This window comes from Ahaetulla prasina, chromosome 3 (assembly GCF_028640845.1).
Source record: "Ahaetulla prasina isolate Xishuangbanna chromosome 3, ASM2864084v1, whole genome shotgun sequence".
Classification (NCBI taxonomy): Eukaryota; Metazoa; Chordata; class Lepidosauria; order Squamata; family Colubridae; genus Ahaetulla; species Ahaetulla prasina.
The window spans coordinates 92,193,111-92,219,326 of record NC_080541.1 but is presented as its reverse complement, the minus strand read 5'-3'; the positions used below and the strand labels follow the sequence as shown (position 1 = coordinate 92,219,326).

At 38.6% G+C, this 26,216-nt stretch overlaps 1 long non-coding RNA gene across 1 annotated transcript in view; it reads left to right on the top strand.

Annotated features, from left to right (window-relative positions):
• The first annotated feature begins 12,988 nt into the window (after window positions 1–12,988).
• The window catches only part of LOC131195755 (uncharacterized), a 28,130-nt gene continuing 14,902 nt past the window's right edge, over window positions 12,989–26,216 (top strand). Inside the window, exon 1 of the long non-coding RNA XR_009154537.1 lies at window positions 12,989–13,070. This is a non-coding gene — a long non-coding RNA (uncharacterized LOC131195755). The remainder of the gene's footprint in view (window positions 13,071–26,216) is intronic.

Here is a 26,216-nt window from a genome sequence, read left to right as displayed (position 1 = left end):
GTTGCAGGGGGATTTGAGCTGGTGAGCTGCACTGCTGCTGTTTGGCTTCGTGGTCGTGGTCGTGCTACATCTTCATAGTGGGTGTCAGTCTGTTGCATGTATGGATTGGAGGGGTTTGAAATGGCTAATGTTGCAGCTGTGGTCTGGCTTCTGGTCCTTGGTCATGCTTCATGATCAGTGTGGGTTTGGGTCTGCTTTCTGGGTGGACATGTGGTGGTGACATCCTGTGTGGATCTCGTGAGTGTGGGTCTGGTGTCATTCCTCGTGTTAGTCAATAAGGGCGGGTTTCCAAATGGCTGGTCGGCAGGAGGTATCATCTCTTTTGTTCATGCTGTGTGGGTGTTTTTATATCTCGATGGCTTCTCTGATTATTCTGTTGTTAAAGTGTTCAGTTTTGGCGATAGTTCTGGTCTTTTTAAAGTCAATATCGTGTCCTGTGGCTTTAAAAACAGACCCCACCACCTACCTAGAAAAAACCACTAGATCTAAAATAAAAGCCTCCCCCATCAGTGAAGAAATCCAACAAAGAATCATTCCCAGAGAGAAATCATCCAAATGCCATAAGCTCTACGGCCTCCCCAAGATACACAAAGAAGGAACCCCACTCAGACCCATAATCAGCTCCATAGGCTCACCTCTACAAAACGTAGCCAAATTTCTTGCCAAAAAACTACAGCCCTATGCAGAATCCATCGCCTCACACGTAAAAAACTCATTCCAGTTCATAGAGATCATAAAGAAACAAAACTTACAGCCCAGCGACCTACTCGTGAGCTTTGATGTCATATCCCTCTTCACCCAAGTGCCAATCAAAGAAGCCTTGACAGCTATCCAAAACAAATATAACCCCCCCAAGCACATCCTAGATCTGACCAACCACTGCCTATCCAACACATACTTCATCTATAACGGACAAAAATACAAACAAATAGAAGGAGCACCCATGGGATCACCCATCTCACCTGTCATTGCCAATCTCTACATGGAACACTTTGAAACCCAAGCACTAGAAAAATCTGATCACAAAGCCAAACTCTGGCTCAGATACGTAGATGACACCTTCATAATCTGGCCACACGGGAAAGAAAAACTTGACAACTTCCTCACACACCTCAATAGCCTACACCCCAAAATACAGTTCACCATGGAAACAGAAGTTAACAACCAACTTCCCTTCCTAGATGTCTTAGTCTACAAGAAACCCAATGGCTCCCTAGGACACACCATCTACCAGAAGAAAACACACACAAACCGCTATCTGCATGCACTCTCACACCACCACCCAGCACAGATCAACTCCGTAGCCAAGACACTCATCTCTAGAACAAAATGCTTAGCTGACGAACAACACCTAAAAACCGAACTACACACTCTCACAAACGTACTAACATCCAATGGATTCTAGAGAAATAAGATTACCAAACTAATCCAAAAAGAACCCCCCACTAAAATCCAAGACAGAGAACAAGAAAACGGCACAGCCCTCCTCCCATATATAAAAGGCACCACAGACAGAATCAGCAAGATCCTCCACAAACATAACATCAAGACAGCATTCTGCACAAACCAAAAAATATCCACCATCCTAAGAAACCCCAAAGACAAAATTGAGTTAGAAAATCAAGGAGTATATGAAATCCCATGCACCGCCTGCCCTACCACATACATCGGACAAACCAACAGAAGAATAAGTGCACGCATTGAAGAACACAAGAACTCATTCAAAAGAGGAACCAACTTCTTCCCTGGTCCAACACTTTAAAGTCACAGGACACGATATTGACTTTAAAAAGACCAGAACTATCGCCAAAACTGAACACTTTAACAACAGAATAATCAGAGAAGCCATCGAGATAGAAAAACGCCCACACAGCATGAACAAACGAGATGATACCTCCCGCCTACCAGCCATTTGGAAACCCGCCCTTATTGACAAACGAGTCCCTAACACGAGGAATGACACCAGACCCACACTCACGAGGTCCACACAGGATGTCACCACCACACATCCACCCAGAAAGCAGACCCAAACCCACACTGATCAGGAAGCACGACCAAGGACCAGAAGCCAGACCGCAGCTGCAACATTAGCCATTTCAAACCCCTCCAATCCATACATGCAGCAGACTGACACCCACTACGAAGATGTAGCACGACCACGACCACGAAGCCAAACAGCAGCAGTGCAGCTCACCAGCTCAAATCCCCCTGCAACTCAGACTAATCTGAGCACAACCAAGCCCCCTCCCAAACAGGACACCCCCCCATCCAATCAGAGCACAAAAAAACCCCATCTAATCAGAGCACAGCCAAGCTCCCACCCAATCAGTTCAAATCCCCACTAGCAGTTAAAAAGGAAGAAACAGCTGCAATCACACATTGCTCCCAGAAGCACGAAGCTGAAGCCTGAAGATGACGAATGAGACTTCATCAAAACGTCGCCAAGACACTTCCAATTTTACGTGGGAGAAAACCCGAATAACCAAAGACCTACATACAAACACCTGATTTATAATTTGCTGGCATTTTATAATGATAGTAAATAAGTTATGTTTGATCTGTGTCAGTTCAGATTAAGATTTAGCTACTTTTCGAAACAGGTTCTGATCTCAGGTAGGGAGCTATTGTTGATAAAATCTTCCTAATACTGCTCAATCTAAATATCATCATGAAATCGGCCTGTTTAGGTGGCTCAGTGGCTTAGACTCTGAGCTTGTCGATCAGAAAGGTTGGTAGTTTGAATCCCTAGTATAGGTCTTCTGCGTGAGCGGGCGTTGGACTAGATGACCTCAAAGGTACCTTCCAACTCTGTTACTGTTAAATAGGCAATATAATGTAATTATATTATGCATTGTATACATGTAATATAATTCTTTATTTTCTGCATTCTTATTTGAAAACTTTTTTTCATTGCTGAAAGCATATTTCCCTGGATAATGCAGTTAAAACATCAAACCATAAATGTTACATATCTACATGGAATAAACATATCAGATCTACAGCTATTCCTTTTGACCACTTGATGTGCTCTTGGCTTCATATCCACATAACACAGATGGAATCTCTGGGAAAATAAATTATCTTTGTTCATATGAGCTTGATGATTCAGGCCTTCTGCCTGACAAATATATTCTATTCATATTGAGAATACTGGGTGCCATATTTGGGCTGAGTAAAAGTCACTGCTTAGGTTAGCTTCTTGTTATCATTGCCTTCAAGAAAAGACATATCAGGTTACATATTTAGATTTGCTTTGGAGGCTATTTTATTTCGCCAACTAAAAGATATATTAAAAATGTCTTAATTTTTGCTGATTTGGATAACAATGACTATTTCTATGGCAGAAATTATGTATGTTTTTGTCCTCCCCTCCCCCTCCTTTCTCGTCTTCCTCCTCCTTCTCCTTTTTATTTTTAATATTATATTATTATTGAAAATACAAATTGAAACATAATGTGAGGAGGAGGAAAACAAAAAGAAGTCAGCTACGTACAACCTATTCTATCACAATTCATTAAAAAAATAGAAATGAAAAAAATATGCCTGTATTTATATCTATGTCTAGGGGCCATGGTTTCCAATAGTTAGAATGCAGCGTTGTCAACTGCCAGCAGTTTGATTCTGAGTGGCTCAAAGTTGACTCAGTCTTCCATCCTTCTGAGGTCAGTAAAATGAGGACCCAAATTGTTAGAGGCAATGTGCTTACTCTGTAAACTGCTTAGAGAGGTTTGTAAAGCACTATGAAGCGGAATATAAGTCTAAGTGCTATTGTTCTCTCTCTCTGTGTCTCGGTCTCTCTCTCTCTTTCTGTCTATCTCTATCCATTCATCCATCCCTTTGATTCAGTACAATCAGGGGTTTGTTTGTTTTTTGCCCTTTTTTTTAAAAAAAAATTGCCATTGCTTTCTTCATAAGACTGAGAGAAAGTAACTGGGCCAAGGTCAACTAGCTGGCTTTGTGCCTAAGGCAGGATTAAAATACATAATGTCCCAATTTCTAGCCCAGTGCTTTTAATGATTATACCAAACTGATCCTCATTGGCCACCAGAGGGAACAGCAATTATATTCCACTTTCTAGGAAGAAGTATACTAAATAGCATTTCAGCAGTTTGTTTTCACTTGACAGAAAAAGGTTACTCTGGAGTATCTAAATTGTAGAATCCCACTAGATCTCACCAGATGATGAGCGAATCATTGGAGACCTGAAAGACCAGGTTAGGGATTGATTGCCAAGGAGAAAAATCTATCTATGTGGTCACTAGGAATTAAAATCAATCAATCAAAGTAAAAAATCTTGGCCTTTAAATGACCATTGTGGTTGCTGAGTAGAAGAGTAAATTTTTTAATTCATTTAGAGAGATCCTTCTATGGGTGCAGAGATGTGGAAAATTGGTGCCATGTAAAACCCTTGGAGTCAATATATGTGCTAACTTCATTTAGAGGATAGTTATGCCAAATGGAATGTCTTGCTTGATCTGTTCTGAATGGCAGGACAAAGAAGGCAGATTTTTTTTTATAAATCATATTCAGTACACTGTTAGTCTACTGCATGTGTTGGCCCAAATTCAGATTTATAGCGAAAGGAAAAAAATCATTAACATGATACTTTAAAAATTATTTTAAAAATATGAAACATTTTTAATCTCAGCAGGTGGCATTATCTGTCTGACTTTGTCTAGGGTCTAAAACTAAATAGGGTCAAGCCTGATTAGCATTTTGAAAGGAGACCACCAAAGAACATGAAGTATTTTAGACTGAGAGGTCAAGGGACAAAAATGTAAACGAAGACAATAATAAGCCAATTATGTACTGGTGCCAAGAAATCTACAGGAATCAAGCTTGACTCAAAGGAGAGATGTAGCTTGCAATGCTTTTTTTTTCTACCAATAAATGCAGAACTGGATATGTAAATTAAAGGATCTACAATATAAATAATCTACTTTGGGTCTAGTATAAATAAATGTTCTGGAAAAATCCCACTGTTACATACAAATGTTTAAAATTGCTGCAGAAGTACAGTTAGATAAAGCTGTTATATTGCAGTTGTTCATGTTTGCATATTTGAGAGCAGGAATACTTTGTACTGAAGAAAATTGGATGTCTTTAGAATATATTGGCCTTCTACTATTAAAACATCCTGTGCATTTTATTAATAATGTTGCTGCTTTTTTTTAAATTTGCATTTATATCCCGCTCTTCTCCGAAGACTCAGGGTGGCTTACACTATGTCAAGCAATAGTCTTCATCCATTTGTATATTATATATTGTATATTATATACAAAGTCAACTTATTGCCCCCAACAATCTGGGTCCTCATTTTACCTACCTGCTTCTTTTGGGATGGCCCAGCTCCACAGTAGAGTGCTAAATTGTTGATGTTAAAGGAGTTAATGACTAGCTACATGACTAGTTTATGCAACTAGTCCCAAATATTACAAAATTGAAAGCCAAGTCTTTTAAAACAATAAACTTGATTTTAGATTTGAATTTTTTTTTCAATTTTAACATAGCTTTTAAAATTTGATTTACCACAACCGCTGATGGGCATAGTTGTTTTCATGTCTTCTCCATTATTTACCGGTATATATAATTCTCATAGATGGTTTATAATAAAAGTTTAAAAAACTTCCAGTAGCCTGAATGCCATGGCAGCAGAGAATCTGGCTATTTTGTTGTCCAACATTCAGTGGAAAAAAACCCAATATTTGCCTGGTATTCGGCATACATTCCATTTCTCAGTTTGGCTTCCTCAAAAATTTCAGGTAAATGAACGATAGAAAAAAATTGCTTATAGTATGTCTTTGTTGATAATGCTATGATTTTCCCTCTGACCAATTGTGGTTATATATGTATAGATTTGTAGTCATGTTGAGTTATTGTGCTGAGAAATGCCTTCAGAGGCATTTATTTGATTTCTCATTCACCTTTCCTCCAGGAGTTGAAAGCAACATTCATCGGAAATTTCCTTCATTTTATGCACAATCCTGCAAAGTAGGTTAGGCTGGTGAAGAGATACTAGTCTTTGAGGTTGCCTACTTGGGAGTAGTTAATAACTTATTGTCATCCATGAATCTATTTCATTTGGAATCTGTATTGCTCTGAATAGATTTTCTGTCTGGGGTGGAATGGCGGTGATCTAGTGCTGATAAACTTTTCCTATTCCTTCAACACAGACAAATTTGCTACCTTGGATGATTTAGATTGTCCAATGGGGATTAGATTTTCTGATCCTTGGCGATTTTGCAAAATAGAGAACATTGTATATTGCCTAGAATTACTTCAGAGAGATAGGAACCCATATAGATTGTATAAACAAACAGCCAGGAGTTTTTTCTTGGTGTATTATGCAAATGCACTATTATGCATTATCCTTCATTGAATGGAATATAGATATATCAGGTCATATAATATTTCCTGACAGAGTTGGCCGTATTTGTTGGTTTGCTTAGTTTTTCAGTTTTCCATAAATATTTCAATGCATATTCAGTTTTCCTAACAAACATATTTTTATACTAAGGTATAATGTTTTCTACATTCAAACACAGTTTCCATTGCTACCACATGGTAGGATGACATTCTTATCTTTAGTGTGATTTTACTTTAGCTATTTTGGGCTTCAAATTGGTAGAAATAAAATATATGCATGGTGAAGTCAGTTGCTTATGTGTTCTGGAATACATGAAACAGCCAGCTGGGGATTGAAAAATACAGAGAAGGAGCTTGACATTTTTCTAATGGGCATTTTTCTAATAAGGCTGGTCAATTATAAAATGTAAGGTAAAAGAAAAAGTTTCCCCTTGCATATGTGCTAGTCGTTTCCGACTCTAGGGGGCGGTGCTCATCTCCGTTTCAAAGCCAAAGAGCCAGCATGTCCGAAGATGTCTCTGTGGTCATGTCGCTGTCATGACTAAACACCAAAGGCGTACGGAATGCTGTTACCTTCCCACCAAAGGTGGTCCCTGTTTTTCTACTTGCATTTTTTATGTGCTTTCAAACTGCTAGGTTGGCAGAAGCTGGGAAAAGTAACGGGAGCTCACCCCGTTATGTGGCACTAGGGATTCGAACCGCTGAACTGCCGACCTTTTGATCAACAAGGTCAGTGTCTTAGCCACTGAGCCACCACAACACTGAATGTAAAATAAAATGTAGCTTGCTATATTTCACACAAGAATCCAGATATTGAACCAGTATATTTTTTTCATTGTTTTCTTTGGCTCGGGGTCCTGCACATTCAGATGCACCAATGTTTTCATCTTACTTTTATCCCTGTCTCATGGTTGTTCATTTCAAAGGATTGAACCAAAACGTCATGCCACTTTTTAAATCTATGTTTTGGGAAGATTGGACAAATTTTGGGAATAAAATAGATTTACGTGCATAGGCTTAAATCAATAATATAATTCCATTGCAGTGAAGTACCCTCAGGTCCTGAGGCTACACATTTTTTGAAGTGTCACCATTGACATATCATACAAAACTCTCAGATCAACAGACTAGGTCAGCATTGCCTTTAATATTTGTATTGTAAAATGCAACTACTAGCCTCTCATGCTTAGTCTAACTAGGCATAATATATAGAGGCAGTGTATCTGTAATATGATTTCAATATGAATATAACATTGTTTTGCTAAGTCTTATGAAGTCAAGGTATATGATGAAACTTAATGCTTTGGGGAAATAAGTGTTTACTTAAATTAGATAGTGCTGCCAAAACTGACTTCATAACATGATGAACTTTTGCCTTACTTGCTGAATACATAAGAAAATTTAGAAATATCTATAGTGTAGCATCATATAATTTAAACACTTTAAGTCTAAATCATAGGTGTTCATAGGTATCAGGTTGGTAGCAAATGACAAATAACAAACATAAATTAAGTTGCTGCATTGCAAGCTCCAACATATGGGACACATTGTAATAGCAGACATGGCAATATATGTTTAATCAGTGAACATTTTGAAATGTAGGGTGTTATCCTTGGAGCAGTGTAACTCATCCTCAAGTAGAGCACAAAGAGGAATGTTGACTTTTAACCTCTAATATGGGTAATTTTTTCAGTCTCAATCCAATGAAGTCTTTGGTGCCTGTGCTCACATATTTTCAGCCCTGTTTCTACTTCGTTCAGCAAGACATCTTGAGAGAAAACACACTTGTTGTAGACATAGATTCCTGTAGACATAGATTCCTGACTGCCAAGGCATAGTTGTCAGTGCTCATCCCTCATTGAACTGTCTTCATCCCAGCCCTGGATTAAATCCAATGTGCACCATCCAGAGGTGGTATTCACCCAGTTTGGACCAGTTCTGATTAACCGGTAGTGAAAATTTTGAGTAGTTCAGAGAACTGGCAAATACCACCTCTGGTTGGCCCCGCCCCACCTTCCTCACCCCTTCCAGGAGTCCCCACACATCCCATTTTGGCTCCTAGGGGCCTGCAAGGAGGCCTAGCTTGTAAGGCTGGAGCACCCAATCGATATATTCACTGCCACCCAGCTGATTGCCGTGGTTCGTCTGTTGCTGCCTCCCAGCTGATTGGCTGGGTTTTCTTTTGTTGCCCTGCACAAGAGAATAGAGCTGGAAAGCAGGTTAGTGGGGTGGGCAGGGAATGGGGATTTTGCAGTATCCTTCCCCTGCCATGTCCACCAAGCCACGCCCACAAAACTGGTAGTAAAAATTTTTGAATCCCATCGCTGGGATTCACTGGTGCCATCTTTTGCAGCTTGGCTTTCACCAATGGCACATGTGAGAACTCCTCTCTAGGTTATAGGAAAATGTGTTTTCCCCCCATCAAGGATATTGTAAAATATAATCAATATTTTTACACAATTCATATGGACCTCTCTTCATAAAGCAGATATATCACTTCAAATGGAAGATTTTTTAAAAAAATCTTCTAAGAATAACATCAAAATTTCAGGTCAGGTACCCAAAGAGGGAAACTCCAGTGAGAGGAAGATAGTACTAATATACTATGAGTTTAGCAAGAAAAACCTAGCCCTTTTGTGTTAATAAAATACATTTCTATGGGGATATTTCATAGAATTGCTATTGATGAAAGCAAGCCTCTACTGAGACTGTACCAATTATGGGAAATAATAAGATTATTATAATGTCCCTGTGTTATATCATATCTACTAAGAAAAAAAGAACTATAGAATTTATTACAATAGAACAGAATCTAAAGAAGGGTTGTATGTGTGCGCGTGTACACGTGCGCACATGCATATATGCACATTTTGATATTTTAATTTTGTACATTTAAATTTGATTTCACTTTGTATGGATACATATGTAGCTTGCGTGTTTATTCTTTTCCTGGAAGTGAAAGAAGAGAGGGTAAGACAGACCTGGAATTTTCCATTGAGAGGATGCAAGTAGTTTATAGTCTGAAATTAATTTTTTGCAAGCTGCTGCTAAAGTGTCTGTCTGGCCAGGATTTTCTTAAGATGGCTGGAGTCAAGCTGGCATGAGTATAGGACAAGGACTGATTAAACAGTAAGGGCAGTTACACTGTATGCTTTTAGTTTTCATTGGTGGTAGGTTGAAACTGTTACTTTCACTTTCTTATTGCATTCAATTGGTTTGTGATCCATTGCCAAGTGCATAGATTCCACCTTCTACTATAAGTTAGTGGCATTGGTGAAATTAAATTTATTTTACTACTGGTTCTGTGGGCATGGCTTGGTGGGTGTAGTGTGGCTTGGTGGGTGTGGCTTGGTAGGCATGGCAGGGGAAGGATACTGCAAAATCTCCATTCTCACTCCACTCCAGGGGAAAGATACTGCAAAATCTCCACATGGATTTTTTTTTAATATTGGAGAGAAAAAAAGACACCAATCTTTGCATTTGCTCATTTAAAAACTTCATCCATTTGAAATATGCATGTATTAAAAAAGCAGTGATAAGAAAGATGAAGAATACCTAAACATAGGGCTATTTTTCAAAGAAATGGTGCTACACTGTTATACACCCATGTTCTTCTAAAAATGTGATGTGATTTTCTCCTTTTGTTTTTTGCAGCTCTTCTAAAAGTTAAAGAATTCATATCACATCGTGTCTATGTTCCAGGAGTCCAGGAATCTATTTTCACTTAAATTGAGCCATATGTAGGCCAAAAGCACATTTTTTGAACCTGTTAATGTGCCACTTAACAGAACTGAGGTTGTTGAAGGGTGTTTTGCAAGATCTATATTTCTATTTTTAAAATTGTACTGGAGAAATAAGCATTATTTCTTTCTAGCTTATGCAGAGAAAGCAATATACATCTGTCAGGTTATCTATAGGGAAGTAATATAGACAAAAGTTTCTCAGTTTTAACTTCTGGTATGAATATACTATTTCAAAAAAGTATTCTTGAGATCAGATGTTCTACATACAAGTATGATTCTCTTAGGTCCAAAAATTTGTTCAACTTTTACTTGAGATGCTTTATCAATTTCAGTGTAGGCTTATATGTATTATCTTGTACTGTTTTCCCATCAAGCCTTTACCTTTTCTTTGAAGTCACTTATCTTGTTGCAGATTACAAATTTGTATGTATGTCCCCCCAAAAATCTGAAAGTTTTACATTACATTAACAAGAGAGATAAAATACCTGCATGGATTTAAAAAAAATGACTCTGGGAGGAGGACATGAAAGATATATCTTGCTTACTGAAGAAACCAGATGACAGCTGTAGCTGTGACTATAATACATCAAATTATTTTAGATATGTTAAGCAAACAAATTGTTTATAGATACTAAAGCAAACAATTATTTATATGTTTGCTAGGCCATGTATAGCAGCAAGTCATGCTTGGAACACTTGTTAGAAACAAAATAATGTAAACCTGAAATCCATCAAATTATCTTGAATCAGAGGGGAAATATGTGTTGAATAACATTTTGCAGTCCATAGATTCCTTAAACTTTTATTTATATATATGTGTGTGTGTGTGTGTGTGTGTGTGTGTGTGTGTGTGAGTGTGTGTGTGTGTGTGTAATTTTTGTTCTTTTTAAAAGCACACTTACAGAAATCAAGAAACCATATGAGAAAATATTGTTTTTAAAACAATCTGGGCCTCACTTTTACATCTCCTGGAGCTTGTCTGTCCATATGAGCAATCCAAATTCTGAAATGAAATTATTGAGTAGTGCTGGTTGTAGCAATATTGTCTTAGACTCTTATTTCTCAGATATAGATTTGCTTGGAGAAAAAAAAAAGCACTATGTTAAATAACATTTGACATGCATTTGATTTTGGCATTTCTCCCATACTGAAATTTCTGAATCGTTTTGATAGAAGTTAAAGGTGTTGCTTTCTACCTTTTATAAAAGCTCAGACTTTTAGAAGGTTCTCTGGATAAGATTTATTAGCTTGCGAATGTGGATTATTTGGATATGTGTTTCTGCCGGAAGCAAAGTGAACTCTGCCCAACTTGAAGAACAGTTTTGCAAATTCCACCACGACCAGTATTGTGGAGGATTGTGTAGATTGTGTATTCAGCAACAAGTGTAGAATCAGAACTATTATTCAGGTCATTAATGGAAATAGGTTAAACAGAATGCTGTTTTCCTCCTCCACCACTTTGGCTCAACTTCCTGACATTCAACTTTTCTCAGGAATCTGAGCTACAATATTTAGCCAATATATAAGTGCTTTTCAGTCATTCTGTAATGATCATCATCTTTTAGAAAAAATGTGTGCCAGCAAATTTGCCCAGGCAACTTGACCTTTTCTATGTACCTCAGTTTTACCCCTTTGGTAGAGTCATTCTATAATAGAAGCAAAAAGAAAAATGTTATTCACATTCCCTTGTAGATCAGTTAGTTAGCTAGCAAGTAGAACATCTGCAAGCAGCCACCATTTTCTACTTGTAAATTGTCACAAGAATCACAAATTAGGAAACCTCATGACAAAAAGGCATATAGTGTAATATGCTTACATTTTTTTAAAAAATGTACTTTAGGGAAAATAGCTTACAAAACTACCCATGTTATGGAAGATTAGGTACAGAACTATATTAGAAGAAAAAAACAAAACACTTCAACATACGATTATTTGGCACCAAAGCAAACTCTTCTTATGTGTTTAAAACTTTGTTGTAAATAGCCTATAAAATATTAGTGAATATTTTTGTATGGTGTTTTTCAACCTTGAAGTCCACAGTTCTTAAAGTTGCCAAGGTTAACAAGCACTGCTTTTATGTAGCCACATGAAGCACACATACTTAAACCACACACACACACACACACACACACACACACAAATAGGCAGCAATGTGATCATGCAGTTGCAAATGTCATCTTGACTTTTCTCAGTGCCCCTTCTAACTAAATCATGCAAAATACAGTATCTGGTAAGCTTGTATGTTTTTGGATCAGTCAGTTTCATTCATGCATTACTGTATATTTGTCAAAAGCTTTCTGGTACGCCATATTTGTGTTAGGAACAGAAAACTCCCCCCCTATAAAATAGATTATTTTTTAAAAGTTTTTTTTTAAAAGTTTTGAATATACATCAATATCAATACATGAACGGTGAGGCATCTGGGTATCATTCATTTGGATACAAGTGGTAATAGTATTAATATTATTTGTTACTTAGATCATACTTATGTAATTTTAATGTTAAATTTGTGTAATATTGTGTAAAATTGTAATATTTGTGTTAAAATATAAGCCTTCATTATTTAGTTGTTCAGCATTTTAGTCCACCATTCTAATAACGATATTATTAAAACATACATAGCGTCACCCTTTTTCAACATCTAATCTTTACATCTAGCTAGTATATTATATAGAAATATGTATAATGATATTCCCCCTATTTATTGTTTCTGCCTCTGTTCTAGCTCCTAGTAAAGCCAATTTTGTGTTACAAAACATTCCTCCATGTGAAGCTCAAAAAAGGTGTTCATTTTTTCATGGAGGGAGGGATTTTGTATTTTCAGGGGGAAACTACTTGCAACTTTTATTCTGTTATTGTTGTTGTTGTTAGTTGCAAAGTCATGTCCGACCCATCACGACCCCATGGACAACATTCCTCCAGGTCTTCCTGTCCTCTGCCATCCTCTGGAGTTTGTTATAAGTAAGTAAAATTAACAGATGTCTTCAGATTGGATGATCTTGTCTTCTGTCTTGAATATTGACTCCATAATAATTTGATGGCAGTTTATTACTTTTGAAAATGGTTAGAACTGCTAAAGGAATACATCAGAAAAATCAGTATTCTTCCAGTTTTATAATGTATCTAATGCTTAGCGGTAGAAATCACATAAGCAAAACAAATGCAGGCTGTTTGTTTACAGTACTAAGTAACATGAACTGACTAAAAAGCAGAGGAACAAAATATCAGTTCCTAGTTGACAAGATGGTTTTTGAAAACTACAAGGAGAGGAAGATCCATTTGAACGTAGATTGGGTTGATTGCAAGAACATATTAAACTCCCTCTCACATGATTGTATAATTAACTGTCCAAAATAACAGAATAACAGAATTGAAAGGGATCATGGAGGTCATCTAGTCAACCCCCCTACTCAAGCAGGAAACCATCTACCATTTCAGGCAAATGCTTATTCTTCTTAAAAAAAAACCTACAGTGTTGGCGCACCAACAACTTCTGGAGGCATGTAATTCCCCTGATTAATTGTTCTAACTGTCAGGAAATTTCTTCTTAATTCTAGGTTGGTTTTCTCCTTGAATACTTTCCATCCATTGCTTCTTGTTCTGCCTTCAGATGTTTTGGAGAATAGGTTAACCCCCTCTTCTTTAAGGCAGACCCTTAGATATTGGAATACTGCTACCATCTCATCCCTAGTCCTTCTTTTCATTAAACTAGACACACCCAGTTGCTGCAATCATTATTCTTATGTTTTAGCACCCAGTCCTTAATCATCTTTTGACAAGGTAGAAGAAGACAGAAATAACAGGAGTCAATAGAAACATCAGAAGCTTTGAGCAAAAGCACAATGGAAGACACAGTTGCTGGATAATAATACACTGCAAAAGGTTAATATCAAAAGAGGAATCGAAAGAGACTCATTGTCACCACTACTGTTTATCATTGTGTTGATTCTTCTGTCAACAATACTGAACAAGTCAGCTCATGACTGTCAAATATGAAAAACACCTGCTAGATTATCCCACCTTTTTTATGTGCACAATCTGAAGCTGTATTGAAAAACACCCTCTGAAACAGAATCACTATTCAACTTCTTTGTATATACAGCCAAAATGCTGCAATTGAGTTTGGACTGGATAGATGTGCCACCCTTATCATTGGTAGGAGAAAAATAGTGAAAATGGAAGAAATGGAAATAACAACAAGCATCTGCATGAAGAGGATCACTACAAGTACCTGGGCATCCTTCATTCTGACAATATCAAACACAGTGAAGTCAAGAAGGATAATAATCAATACATCACGAGAGCAAAGAAGATCTTAAAATCCAAACTCAGTGGAGGAAATACCATCAAGGAAATTAACACCACTGCAGTTCCAGTCATTAGACACACAACTAGAATTCTGGACTGGGCTCAAGCAGAGCTAAAAACTCTGGAGAGGAAGACCAGAAAAATAAGAATAGTGAAACATGCCCTTCATCCACACAGCGATGGTGACAGATTCTATTTACCAAGGAAAATAGGTAGGCATGGAGTGTTGCAAGTACATCAGACAGTTGAAGAATTGGAAGAATATCTGAAGGACAGTTAAGAAGATGCACTAAAGCTAGTACATCATGCAGGCTTACTGAATACTGGAGAGACCAAACTGGCCACAAGAAAGACCAAATAAAGAGTAGAAAGGAGACATGGAAAGGCAAAGAATTACATGGCCAGTACATTAAAAAAAATTAACAGGCAAAGTAGATGACAAGAAGACTTGGCAATAGTTAAAAATGAGAAAAAGAAATGGGGGGAAAAAAGAAAAAAAAAGAAAGAGGGGTGCTAATTTGGACTGTACAACACCAAGACTTAAGGACAAGTGCATCAAAGGTCAGAACTGAAAAGATAGTAACAGACAGCAAATGCCTCCTCTGCAAAGACATTGATGAATCCTGTGAAACCCAAGAAGATTGCACAGGATGACTACAAACAATGGCATAACAAAGTAGCTCAATAGTGCATTGAGAAGACCTGCAAGAAATATTTGTTCTAGCCTAGGCTTCCTTAGAAATTAAACAGCACAAACTTAGTCCTGGCAAATCTCTTTAATTTATATAGCTGTAAATTACTTTCATACTTCTTAAAAAAGCTTTCCACTTATATAGCAGAACCCCTAAGCATAATCTTCGAAAAAGCCTTCACGACCAGTTCCCTTCCCAAACTTTGGTCACTAGCCACGGTCATCCCTGTCTTCAAAAAAGGAGACCCCAGCTTAGTTGAAAATTACAGACTAATCTCTCTATGCTGCATTACCTATAAAGTTATGGACTCCATCATCAACCAATACATTACCCTCCACCTAGAAACAAACAACCTACTCTCTAATAAACAATTGGTTTCAGAAAAAAATTATCATGTAACTTAAAAACTTCTTCACTGCAAAAATATATGGACTACTAATCTTGATCAAGGCAAAACAATAGATGCAATTTACATAGACTTCTGTAAAGCTTTTGACTCAGTGGTAGACGACAAACTTCTCCTCAAACTAAAATCCTACAGCATCTCTGGACCCCTCCACAATTGGATAACAGCGTTTCTGTCAAACAGACAAGTGGTCAAAATAGGCAGTGCCCTATCAAAACTTCTTCCTGTCAATAGCGGCGTTCCCCAAGGCAGCGTTCTTGGACCAACACTCTTCATATTATACATTAATGATCTCTGCGACCATATTAAAAGTAATTGTGTTCTCTTTGCTGACGATGTCAAACTATTTAACACCACCAACAATATAGCTACCCTTCAAAAAGACCTTGACTTTGTGTCAGAATGGTCTAAAACCTGGCAACTCCAAATCTCAACCAGCAAATGCTCTGTCTTACACATTGGAAAAAAGAATCTAAACACTAAATACAAACTCAACGGACATCATCTTACAGATGACCTCCACCCTGTCAAAGACCTTGGAGTCTTCATATGCAATGACCTAAGTGCCAAAGCCCACCGCAACTACATTACAAAAAAGGCATTAAGAGATGTAAACCTAATCTTACATAGCTTGCCTGTTGTCGTCACACCATCCAGAGACTGACGGTGGGACAGAGAAGGTCATCGGCATCCTGGAACAGTACCTCCGCTGTTTTGTCAACCAGCAGCAGGACAACTGGGCCGAGTACCTGTCCCTGACGGAGTTTGCCTTTAATAACTCCCAGCACACCTCCACCCAGATGACCCCGTTCTTTGCCAATGTGGGGTACCATCCACGGCTCTTCCCTCTGGCACCACTGGACTCCCCTGTTCCCGAGACGCAGACCTTCCTGACGGAGTTGCACGCGGTCCAGCAGTTTTTTTTTTATTTGAATTTATATCCCGCCCTTCTCCGAAGACTCAGGACGGCTTACATTGTGTTAAGCAATAGTCTCATCCATTTGTATATTATATACAAAGTCAACTTTTATTGCCCCCAACAATCTGGGTCCTCATTTTACCTACCTTATAAAGGATGGAAGGCTGAGTCAACCTTGGGCCTAGTGGGACTTGAACTTGCAGTAATTGCAAGCAGCTGTGTTAATAACAGACTGCATTAGTCTGTTGAGCCACCAGAGGCCCTAGTTGGTGCGAGTTGGTGCGTTGGCAGCTGAATCGGGCGAAAGAGGACTACAAACGGGTCGCCGACCACTCCCGATGGGCGATGCCTCTGCTGGCGGTCAGAGACCAGGTGTGGCTCTCCATGAAACACCTCCCGTCCGACTGCCCCATGAAGAAGCCGGACCATCGGTCTGTTCCCCGTCGAGGAGGTCATCAACCTGGTGGCCTACTGACTTACCCTGCCGCGATCCATGCGGATCCTTCCTGTCTTTCACCGGTCCCGTCTGATCCCTGAGGCCCCACTGTGTCTTCTCCAGTGCCCGGTGCCGCCCGTCACTGTTGCCGAGGACGGAACTGAGGAATACGAGATGCACAGCGTTCGAGACTCCTGCTGGCTAAAGGGGCGCTTCCAGTGCCTGATCGCATGGAAGGGGTATGGGACTGACTTCTCCTGGGTGGATGCCTCCGACGTCCATGTCCTGGATCTGGTGCAGGCCTTCCACGAGCAGAACCCAGCCCGACTGCATCCCGACCATCAGCCCCAGGGGAAGGGCCCTGCGGTGAGGGATGAAGACTACTTCAGCTTCAATCACAACAATACAAGAGCAAACAATAAATTTAAACTTAATGTTAACCGCTCCAATCTTGATTGCAGAAAATATGACTTCAGTAACAGAGTTGTTAATGCTTGGAATACACTACCTGACTCTGTGGTGTCTCCCCAAAGTTTCAACCAAAAACTGTCTACTATTGACCTCACCCCTTTCCTAAGAGGTCTATAAGGGGCGTGCATAAGAGCACAAACGTGCCTACTGTTCCTGTCCTACTGTTGCTTCATATTTGTGCTTATGTATGATGTTATGACAAATAAAATAAATAAATAAATAAAAATAAATAAATAAATAAAAATTTACAGTCCGTAAGGATTGATAAACAGTCTTTCAGAGGAAGGTTATCAACACCCACCTATCTCATGTGGAACGCTGCCAACGAGCTAATTTCAAGATGCAGGGAAAGGCCAAACTTGGCCCAGAGTCACAAACAAGGGATCCTTGAGTGGCGCAGACTACTAAGACAGTCTATTATTAACAGCAGCTGCTTGCAATTACTGCAGGTTCAAGCCCCACCAGGCCCAAGGTTGACTCAGCCTTCCATCCTTTATAAGGTAGGTAAAATGAGGACCCATATTGTTGGGGGCAATAAGTTGACTTTGTATATAATATACAAATGGATGAAGACTATTGCTTGACATAGTGTAAGCCGCCCTGAGTCTTCGGAGAAGGGCGGGATATAAATGCAAATTAAAAACAAAACAAAACAGAAGTTTCAAATCTTGAATCAGCCAGATAAACTAATTGCTTCCTGCAAAAGCTCACGTCCTGTTCGCTTCTCTTTTATGTCTTATGGGAAGCACCAATCATCTCCAAACCTTACTCCCAAATTGACCCTGTTTCCTTAATTATTCCTGTTCCCTGGCAGCTCTGTGCATGTGCGCACTGGGAACAGACTCATGCTGTTCTTTTGCATCACTGTTGTCATACTCCAGAGACTCCAAAGGCAGCAAAGAACTACCACATGGCCTTCACCCCCTCTCTGCCTCCGACTCAGAGTCATTGTCCGAGCCTTCCCCAGACTCCAGAATGACCCACATTCCTCCCCAACTTCCTCACTGTCTGAATCTGCTGCCAGCTCTGCTGGCCACTGGCAGCCACAACAAATATCATTTGCCTGCAAGCAAGAACTGGTGGGGCCACTAAATAAACAAAGTAATAGAAAAATGAAAAAACAAAAGAAAAACAAAACCCAACTCTAAAGTGCCCTGGGATATTAGAATTCAAACACACAAGCACCTGCTGCATAACAACCCAGACTTAACAAAAATTGATAAGAAAGATAAGAGAAAACAAATAGTGGATGTTGCAGTGCCTGGTGACAGTAGAAGAGGAAAAAAAAAACTGGAGAAATCACAAAATACATATACCTGAAAATAAAAGTAGAACTGTGGCAAAAGAAAGCAAAAATGGTACCAATAGTGATAAATGTCTTGGGTGCAATTCCAAAACATATGGAACAACGCTTAAACACCATTGTCGTTGACAAAATCATCATCAGTCGATTGCAAAGAGAGTGTTACATAGAATAGCCTATATCCTGTGTCAATATCTTTAACATCATCAAACCACACTTGCCTATCCCAGGTACTTGTGAGGGACTTAATAGATGGATAAAATACCAAATCATCAAACACCCGGCTGACTGTTTGACCAACTATAATAATCTCACTTTGTTAAATAGCTGGGAGGTAAAAAAAAATACCGATAACTCATCGTATTACTTATTACTGAATGAAATCTTTCCAAGTAGGATAGTAAAAAGATCAGATCTTCCCAGCATGTTCCCAGCCCATGGAGCAAAGGATCAAGATGCCTGTTCCTCTTATGCTGTTCAAGTTGAAGGCACCGTTTCCCCCCTCTGTGCTCATTTAGACAGTGGGAAACTGCTCCCCCTCCCCAGTATACCTCTTGAACAAGACTATTACAGATGCTTTCATCTCTACCATTGCTTTGCCCTTGGCAGGCATAATATGAGAATGATCCAAATTAATCAAATAGAGTCTAAGCTTAGGCTACAATGTTATAAAAGCCAGTGGACTCATAGGATTCCATTTAAAATGCCTGCAGCAGTTCCAAAGCTTCATGAGCTGTAAGGCTTTAATTCTGATGTCTTTTCACTGATAAATAGGAACTATGGTATCAGCAGAAGACCAGTATTGCTTGATCTCCAGGGGCAGCTGTGAGCTTAGAGAATCGTAAGGTCAATAGGATAGGCTGAATTGATTAGATACTGGGGTTTGTATGTAGAAGTGCAATTTTAGGCCCACTGGATCAGAATTTATTATTCTCAACATCTAGGGGAGAAACAAAACTTAGTAAGATTTGCAGCTTACAGGGTTCATAAGAGGTAGAATTTCTAAAGGACCTCTTCAAATGGTCTATCTCAGAGCTGTCAAATTTGCAGCCCATGGGCTGGATACATCAAGCACTGGCCATGCCCATGCTCAGTTTAGCGAAGGGGGAAAAGTCGTGATACATCACCTGATGATGCCATGATGATGCGAGTTTGACACCCCAGGTCTATCTCATATTGGCATTTGACAATTCCTTCTGCGTATTCATCAGTTTTGGAGCCTTTGGAGAACTGGAACTAGACTAGTATATTTCAAGCCAATCAGACATTTTAATGTTTCTGATATTCTTCATTTTGATGCCTGCTATAAGTAAAGTAGACACTTCCTTGAATAAATTAACTTTTACATTATTTCACCTCCAATAACATTACTTTTGATGCTTGGCCTTTAGAAGATTGAGAGCCTTTGTCTCTGGCTCACATTCCAACTTTTTTTTGCCTTGCCTTGCAAGAATACCAGGTGCCAATCAAAAGTATCCAAAGTTAGCCTTCCTAGTTTATGAGTGTTGTTTCTTTGTGACAGATTGTCATGGCTTGTTTTAATTATGCCTCTGAGCCAAAAGATCATTCCTTCCTATTATCTATGGCAGGGGTCCTCAGCATATCTGGCTGGAGAATTCTGGGAGTTGAAGTCCACAAGTCTTAAAGCTGCCAAGTTTGAAGACCTCTGGTCTATGGAGATTCTCAGTCATCCAAGTCATGGTTGTCCCAAAGGTGCTTTTTCAAAAGGCAACTGGACTTTCTTTGTTCTTTGTGGAAGACATTTGACATCTCATCCAAGAAACTTCTTCAGTTCTGAAGAAAAGAATTGAAGAAGCTTCTTGGATGAGAAGTGAAATGTCTTCAAGGAAGAACAAAAGTCCAGTTGTCTTGGGAAAAAAAGCACCTTTGGATTCCTTCCTACTATTATTATAATCCCATATCATTTTAAATACACAAAACTATAACAAAATGTTGGATTCATGACGTGGGTGGGGTGGGGTGGGATTGCAAAAAAGATGTAGGCCATGGCTATGCAGTCAAAGCCCCACTCTTTTTGCATGTATATTTTGCATGAGATGCATGTAAAAGGGTTATAGTTTTAACTACATCGACTTCAGTATGACCTAAGCATGGCTCATAAAATTATCTGCTACAATGTCCTACCTGTCAATGACTACTTCAGCTTCAACCACAACAAAAACATGAGCAAACAATAGATACAAACTTAATGTGAACCGATTGCAGAAAATATGACTTCAGCAATAGAGTGGTCAATGCGTGGAATGCACTACCTGACTCTGTGGTTTCATCCCCAAACCCCCAAAATTTTAACTTAAGACTGTCTACTGTTGACCTCACCCCATTCCTAAGAGGTCTGAAAGGGGTGTGCATAACAGCACCAGCATGCCTACCATCCCTGTCCTAATGTTTCCTCTACTTGTATCGATTTATGTGTTCAGTTCATGCTTATAATTATGTAAATTACCTAATAAGTTCTTGACAAATACATAAATAAATAAATAAATAAATAAAGTATATCAAGTAAGTGGGGAATAATAGCTAAGCACATAATGCAATATCATATCATATCAATTCTTTATCCACAATGGCCAAGGCCCTTCACGTATTTATTTTTAAATAATAATCACATAAACCCTAAAGATCATTGGATTCCCTAATTATTGGTCAAATTAGCATTCTGAAAAAAGTAGATGAAACAGAATCCTCCTATTGAGAATATTTATTTGGAAGATTAAATAAATGTAAAGTACGTAAAGAAAGTGAATGTAAATGTAAAGTTGTTTTTTTTTTAAAAAAGTTATTAACCAAAGGGAAGTGGATTTTATTCTGCCTGGTATGAATTTGTACCCTTACTTTCAATTTAACACCTTAGAACGGTCTTCCTACCTTGATAGTGAAGCAAATGATTTTATATGCTACTACATTTAAATAATTAAAGTTGGGATGTTAAACATTTTATTCATGTTCTGAAGAAGTCTCTAGACTTTACATATGGCAGGATTTGCTCCATCTCTAGAGGCAAGATTTCTGGAATTCAATATTTAGTGTAGCCTGAAGAATCCTTGCATTAATGATTTCAAAAGTGTATGTTACACTTTGAAATGGATGTTGTTGTACTCGTGTAATCTTGGAACAAAACTCCCTTCTTAACTAATTAGGAAGACATTCTTCATATTTTTCTTTCTTATAGAAGCTAGGTTAGAATAAGTTAGGAAAACTGGAATGGGATTCAGTGAAACTTGTCATTTTATAGAACACCCAGTACTCATAAATGTCCTTGGAGAAGAATTATGCCACTTGCTCCAAGCAGTTGACTAAGAAGAGTAAATAACATTTCCCATAGGATAAAGATAAATCCCTCTCTGTATCCTGAACACAGCTACATTGGGATTCACCTGTCCATCTCAACTTCCTCATCTAAAATAGTCAATCTTTTGTCCGCCCAAATTTTAGTGTTAAAAGCATTGCATCACTAAGCTAATTGTGCAAATAAACTTGCAATTAAGAGAAGGTCTAAAAGCGCACCATGGGACTTGTTCTAAGAAGACAGCAAGTACTAAATATGAGTTCCATGCTTCAATCGAGAGGAGGAGAATTTAAAACGGGATATCATGCAGGATAATAAGATAAAGGCTTCACTTTCTTTTAAAGAGATGTGCAAAACGGTTCGCTTAAATGTGCTTGATTTTGTAACAAACCCATTTTCATTTTGTGTTACACCCATTACTCTACAGTTATTGATATTATTTTAACACAGTACTAGCCAGAAAAAAAGACTTTATCTGGCCTTTCAATTGAGAAAAAGAAAATTAACAACATGTAAAGATCAGCAGAAGTTTACAGAGACTTAATATTATCCTTCAGAATGTTATATATATATATATATATATATATATATATATATATATATATATATATATATATATATATATATATATATATATATATATATATATATATATATATATATATATATATATATATATATATATTTGTTTTCTGAGGTTTTGGTGTTTGTATGTAGGTCTTTGGTTATTCGGTTTCTCCCGCCAAGACACTTCAATTTCGTGAGAAAACCCGAATAACCAAGACCTACATATATATATATATATATATATATATATATATATATATATATATATATATATATATATATATATATATATATGTTACAAAAGCTTTATCCAGGTCTCATGTATTTCAATGGTTCCTAAAGTGAATTAGCATATGTATGACAGAAACAGGGATCAGATGGAAGCTTATGCAGTTGCAATCCAATATCTTTGCAGAAAAAGATTACTCTGCTCCATGCTGTGCTTTCCTTTAAATGTTTGAAGGTCTGCCTAGAATAAGGAGCTCCAATGGCCTCTGTTTTCTCCATTCAAAGTCCTGACCCATTGCCCTTAATAGTGCAAGCATGAATCAGTTTGTTCCCCACATTCCCAGAAATACATCATGCAAGGGATTGTGAAGTTTAATACACATCCAAATCAAGGCAGTCATTTTGCACTGCAAACTAAGCTGCTAGTTTACTGCTACCATACTGTTCCAAATAGTGGGTTGGCAATGGGTCCAGGTTGGTGCTCAATCCAGATAAGTGTTGTGGCTCCAGCCCGCCACCCTGGGCCTGGCCCCCTGCCAGAGAGTGACTCAGAGAGTGAGGGGGAAGGGCCATCAGGGCTTCCTTCTGAGGGCCAGCTTCCCTGGCTCAGCTCCAGGAGCCAGAGGCAGGCCAGGTGGAAGAGGTAATGAGGCCTCTGTCTCCTGTATCTCCCCTCGCCCAAGAAATGCTTCCAGACCCAGCTGAGGACAATCAGTCCTGGTTAGATCCCAGGTTTCATAGACAAGAAAGGCGGGAACAACAGAAGCAGGGGTGGGGCAGGCCTGGAAAGTGCTGAGTCATGGAGGCACACCCCACAGGGTATAAAAGCAGGAGGGGATGCTATACTGCTTCGTGACGAACAAATCAAACTGCCTGGCGAGAACTTGAGCTGAAGTGCTGTTTATTCCTGACTTCCTGGTTGACACACCGGCATCAAGAAAGATAACAAAAAAACCTTGGCAGACGCTTGCTGGGTTGCTGCCAGAGCTGATAGCTGCTGTGGACTCAATTGCCGGCTAATTGAGTCATTTCTCGTGGCTCCCGGACTGAGGTGGGGGGACAGAATAATAAGGCTAACACAGGATTGATTTTTTTCCTGTTTCTTGTCTTGCCCATCTGAGTAGAAAGGTAAGTATCTCTGGCAAGGCTGTTGTACAGACTAGTCTACCAGTAGTTCCAAAGCAACTTTCCAAAAAGCAACCGGACCAAGGATGAAATCCAGCAGGTTCTGACAGGTTCTGGGGAAAATTTTCAGCAGTTCGGAAAACTGGTAGCAGAAATTTTGAGTAGTTCAGTGAACTGGCAAATACCACCTCTGGCTGGCCCCAGAGTGGAGATTTTGCAATATCCTTCCCCTAGGACTGGGGTGGAAATGGGGATTTTGCCGTATCCTTGCCCTGCCACACTAACCAAGCCATGCCCACAGAACCGGTAGTAAAAAAATTTGGAATTCACCACTGAACTGGACATTCTTTCTTTCAAAGAAATTCCAGTTGCCTTTTGGAAAGCAGGTTTGGGATAACCATGACCTGAATGATTGAAAATCTCCATAGATCTATAGTCTACTAGTATTTGTCTTTCCCTTTTAGGAATTATTCCCTCCTCACTAATCTCCATGATCTTCCTTTGGTCTCCAATTCTTTTTACAAATACCTGTACATGCCATCATCTCCATTCACTCCTCACATTATCTCTTTCAGCATTAACACAGTTTTCCTCCCCCTACCTTTTCCCCCCCTTTATAGTTTCAGCATTGCTGAGATTCAACAGTGATCAAAGTAATAAGGAACAAATTGTTCTTTTGTTTCATGGAAATTTTGCAGGAATAAGGGAAATGATAGCTTCCCAAAAGGAAAGTAGCTACATTCCTACATTGCAATGAAAGGTGTGTAAAGCTGGGGGCTGGGAGAGAATCTGTTACTATACTATACTATACTATGCTATGCTATAATATACTATACTATACTATACTATAGTATTATAGGTGTGGAGTGATACTTCAATCAGCAAGGGCAGAGACCAAAATAGTGGACTTCTACGGTTGAAGATGGTTCATAAATTTAATGGACTACCATTTAAACCATCTCCATATTGTAAAAAAAAAAAAGGGGGGGGAGCATGCCAGCACTACAACCGATTAGAACTGGGGCTGCTGTTAGATCAGAAAGAATCACTGGAGGACATTGCTCTGGAGTTCATTTTAGAAAACAGCAGTTTTGAACTCAAGCAAAAAAAAAAAAAATGGGTGTGGGATGCATTAGTATTAGGTTGAGAATAAAAATAGGATGACATCATCTATCCCTGCAGTCAGGAAGCACTGAGTGGCCTGCATTGATGATCTGCCCTTAATCACCACATAGATCCTTTTCTCTTTAGAAATTGACGCTCTTCTTGCTACTGATGGGGAATTCAAATGCATTCATTTGCATTCCAGCTACACAATATAATCTCAGTCACTAATCTCCCTGCCACAATGACCCCTTCTATGATTTTCTTTTAATTGCTGACCAGTCTGAACATTTTGCATTTTAATTATTGTTAGTAAAGGGAGACTCCTTCAGCCACTATTTTCTGCGGCCTTTCATAAAGCCTTGAGTCAGGAGAACCCCAAGAAAATATTGCAATGAATTTTTTACATGCTTTATGATGAAATGACTTTCAAAAAGGATTGGGAAATATATCTGAGCTGTGTATGCTCATTAAGACTGTGAGCCTTTGATGATTTATTTATTCAAAGGTATATTTTTCAAGATGCACTGTAAACTAGAGATCTGCAAAACATTTGAGGTTGAAACATTCCAGTTTAAAGGTGTTCATTTCTGCCTCTGTTTGAAGTGGTGCAACTGCAAACTGGTATTATCTAAAACAGAGATTGGAATACTTTCTGTGATGTCAGTTTAGAGTTCTTTGTGAGGGTCTGCGATAATTCGCCACAGCCAATTCACCACAGCCAACTCACCATGGCCAACTCGTTTCAGCCAACTCTCCATGGGACAATTTGTCATGGCCAACTCACCACAGGACAAGTCACCATGGGACAAGAATTACACTAATATCAAAGAAATAGTGGAATAGAATCATTAAAGAAAAGATGCCAAAGGAAGAATAAAATGAAATGTGAATGACAAAAGTTAAAATATTTTTTAAACTATTTTAAATAATTAAATTGAATTGTTGAATTGTCTCACAGTGAATTGTCCTGTGATGAGTTGGCCACGGTGAGTTGTCTCGTTACGAGCTGGCCATAGTAAGTTGGCCATGGCAAGTTGGTTGTGGTGACTTGTTGTGGGCCCTCCCAGAGAACTCTAGGCACCTATCCCATTCTGCTTTGGGAATATGATGGGATAAGAATCTGGAATTTAAAAAAAATACATTCAAACATTTCACCACTTCTGCTATAAATTTTACAACTTTAGCTAATTATTTTTTACAAACTAATAACTTTTGTGAGTTTACCTACAAATTGC